This window comes from Pan troglodytes, chromosome 13 (assembly GCF_028858775.2).
Source record: "Pan troglodytes isolate AG18354 chromosome 13, NHGRI_mPanTro3-v2.0_pri, whole genome shotgun sequence".
NCBI classification, from domain to species: Eukaryota; Metazoa; Chordata; class Mammalia; order Primates; family Hominidae; genus Pan; species Pan troglodytes.
In genome coordinates this window covers 126,534,962-126,538,691 of record NC_072411.2, presented here as the reverse complement: position 1 = coordinate 126,538,691, position 3,730 = coordinate 126,534,962, and the positions used below count along the sequence as shown (strand labels likewise).

General features: G+C 41.0%; 1 pseudogene; it reads right to left on the bottom strand.

Annotated features, from left to right (window-relative positions):
• Positions 1–1,416: 1,416 nt before the first annotated feature.
• Positions 1,417–2,252, bottom strand: LOC100608626 (ubiquitin-ribosomal protein eS31 fusion protein-like; annotated as a pseudogene).
• Between the last annotated feature and the right edge of the window lie 1,478 nt (positions 2,253–3,730).

Sequence of the window (3,730 nt, the reverse complement as noted above, 5' to 3'; positions counted from 1 at the left end):
CTTGGGCTGGTCGGTCTGAGGACCGAGGTTGTAGGTGGATCTTTCTCTTGGAGCAAAGAACAGGAGGACAGGGGATTGTTCTCCCAAGGGTGGTCCCCCGATCCGAGTCACGGCACCAAATTTCATGCATGTCTGTGTGAAGAGACCACCAAACAGGCTTTGTGTGAGCAATAAAGCTGTTTATTTCACCTGGGTGCAGGTGGGCTGAGTCCGAAAAGAGAGTCAGCGAAGGGAGATAGGGATGGGGCCATTTTATAGGATTTGGGTAAGTAAAGGAAAATTACAGTCAAAGGGGGGTTGTCCTCTGGTGGGCAAAGTGGAGGTCACAATGTTCTCAATGGGGGAGCTTTTGAGCCAGGATGAGCCAGGAAAAGGAATTTCACAAGACAATGTCATCAGTTAAGGCAGGAACAGGCCATTTTCACTTCTTTTGTGGTGGAATGCCATCAGTTAAGGCAGGAACCAGCCATCTGGATGTGTACGTGCAGGTCACGGGGGATATGATGGCTTAGCTTGGGCTCAGAGGCCTGACAGTGACCGTTCTTGTTGCTGTTGCTATACTCTCTCTGTCTCTTTTTCATGCACTTTTAATTCTTAATATGCCTCTCTTTCAAAAAGCTGAATATTTGAAAATTCAAACTATCACAAAGAAAAACTGTAGGTAGGCTGGGCGTGGTGGCTCACACCTGTAATCCCAGCACTTTGGGCAGCCAAGGCAGGCAGATCACAAGGTCAGGAGATCAAGACCATCCTGGATAACATGGTGAGATCCCGTCTCCACTAAAAAAAAAATACAAAAAATTAGCTGGTCCGTGGTGGCAGGTGCCTGTAGTCCCAGCTACTCAGGAGGCTGAGGCAGGAAAATGGCGTGAACCCACGAGGCAGAGCTTGCAGTGAGCCAGTGAGCCAAGATAGCGCCACTGCACTCCAGCCTGGGTGACAGAGCGAGCCTCCATCTCAAAAAAAAAAAAAAAAAAAAAAAGGAAAAAGAAAAGAAAAACTGTAGGTAGAGGATGGGGATGGGGCAACTTTCTTGATGAAAAGATTCACATGAAGTTTCTTTCGAATAAAATGTAGTCCTTCTGTACAACAATTCCATGGATTTTCCTGAACATATTTAGCAACAAGATATACCTAGTAATATTTTTTCCTCCAATGGAATTTTAAATCATGAAAATTGCTCTCACCAAGGAAGCAGGGGTGACTTTTTGTTAAAGCAACTCATCAGTGGTAACCAGATGCCCTACTAAAGTGCAGATTGCAGTGGGAGATTGAGAAGCAAGAAAATGGGGACTATTGTTGCCTTGATAGTTTATTCTTGCTCCCTACATTGTTGGCTTTGTCAGTTGAAAGATGTATACTGAGTTTTCTTTTTGTTATTGTTGTTAGTTCATGTTTTTATTAACTCATACACAATCACTTGTCTTCTGGTTTGTTGAAGTGATAAGTCAGACACCCTGTGCCACAATAATGTGTCAAAGTGGCTGGCCATAAAAACTCTAGGACCACATTCATCTGAAGGACACTCCCGATGGAGGCTACTAATTTTGCCATTGTCATCCATCCTATAGTATTTCAGGACAGCCAGCTTCACCTTCTTTGTTTTATGCTTATTGTTCTTGGGAGGGGTGTAAGACTTCTTCCTTTTCTTAGAGCCACTACAAAGTCTCAGCATGAGACGAAGAGTAGACTCCTTTTGAATGTTGTAGTTAGACAAAGGATGCCCATTTTTATTAGTGTGTTTTCATGCTGCTGATAAAGACATACCTGAGACTGGGTAATTTGTAAAGAAAAAGAGGTGTAATGAACTCACAGTTCCACATGGCTAGGGAGGCCTCACAATCATGGTGGAAGGTGAAAGGCACATCTTACATGGTGGCAGGCAAGAGAGAATGAGAGCCAAAGGAAAGTGGAAACCCCTTATAAAACCATCAGATCTCATGAGACTTACTCACTACCACGAGCACAGTATGGGGGAAAACACCCCCATGATTCAGTTATCTCCCACCAGGTCCCTCCTACAGCAAATGGGAATTATGGGAGCTACAATTCAAGATGAGATTTGGGTGGGGACACAGAGCCAAAACATACCATCCATCTTCCAGTTGCTTGTCAGCAAAGATAAGTCTTTGCTAACCAGGAAGATTTCCTTCCTTATCCTGGATCTTGGCCTTTACATTTTCTATTGTATCTGAAGTTTCAACCTCCAGGGTGATGGTCTTCTCTGTAAGAGTTTTTATAAAAATCTGCATTTTGATGGTGGTTCCACTGCAGATCGTGTATCGAAAAGCTTGTTTTCTTGTTTATAAACTGTTCATTCCATAAAGTCAAGCAAATCAAATGAAGTTTAAAAAGTACCCCTGAATGTTATGAAAAATCCAATGTAATGTCAAAGTCTTTTATTCCCGTTTAAGTAAGAAGTAAGGATTGCTTTTTACAACCCTGAGAATGTGATTAGTGTCAGTGAAGTGATACCTTTATTATATGAGTCATAATTCTTGGTACTGTTTATCATCACAGTCCAATAATTACTTAAAATTCCACCAACCTCTTTCTAGCTGTGACTTCCACAAATGTGATTTTGGATTCTAAGTCATTTAACTTTTGATGGGGAGGTGACATTCTAGTAATGTCATCATGGGTACATTTCTTCATTTGAAACTTAGGTTTGTGTGTGGGTGTTAACAATAATTGATATCCTATAAATAGTTTTAAATCTGGGTTTTCTTTATTAATCTCTCTAAGGAAACAAAATAATTTTCAAATATGGGATAACTTATGTTGAGTGAAATTAAAGCAGTTTGCCATACAAATCATCTTCATGAGGTTGAAAACTCTTGCCAGACTTAACTTCTTGATTTCATTATCCTTCAATCAGTTGTTTAGGGAGGGGGAAAAGAGGATTAACTTCCGAATGTTCTGCACATCCCCCTTTTCCCCGGAATGCTAATGGAAATTCTTCATTGGCCTGGCTCCTTTTTCCTGACCCTTTTGAGACCCATGCGGAAGAGGCTAAGCTGATTTACATAATAAAAGGCTGGGAGCAGAAGGAGAAGAAGCCCTTGTGTTTGGGTTGTAGGAGAGAGTCTAGGGTTTGTCTTATACAAGATTTCCAAGCAGGAGCACAAGGGAATGGAAGCAGAGGCTTTTGAGAAGTTTTTAATTTAGGTTATGCTCGAATCGCTTTAATCTTTTTTGAGAGGAGTCAATAAAGAATGAAATTTCTTACCACTGGCTGTTAAATGACGTGTCTGTAAATTTGACTTAGCCACGAGCCAGGAGCCTTCAAAATTGTCCTGTGGCTCACCACCCCACCACTGATCTATTACAAGTCTTTATTCATTGATCTAGCTTTGAAATCGCGATAGGGTTTTCTATGAGTTATGCTGGTCATGAAACAAACAGTTTTGTTTTAGAAAAATCAATTTGTTTGGAAAAAGAAATTTGACATTATCTATGTGAATGTACTTCAGCAAAAGACTACCAGGAATATACCTATAGTTAAATAAATAAAATTTATTACTCGTTGCAGCCAAGGGAACATACACCATAGGGGTAATGGGGCATCTCAGTAAAAAGGTGTTAGAATCTACAATGGAATTTGTACCTTGATGGAGTAATTTGGGGGGAGTCTAAGGAAGTGGGGAGACTTGGGTATCTCAGTAAACCTTATCCACATGGTGGGGAGAAACAGCAGTTATTCATTTTGATTCAAAGGGAGTATGCTTGG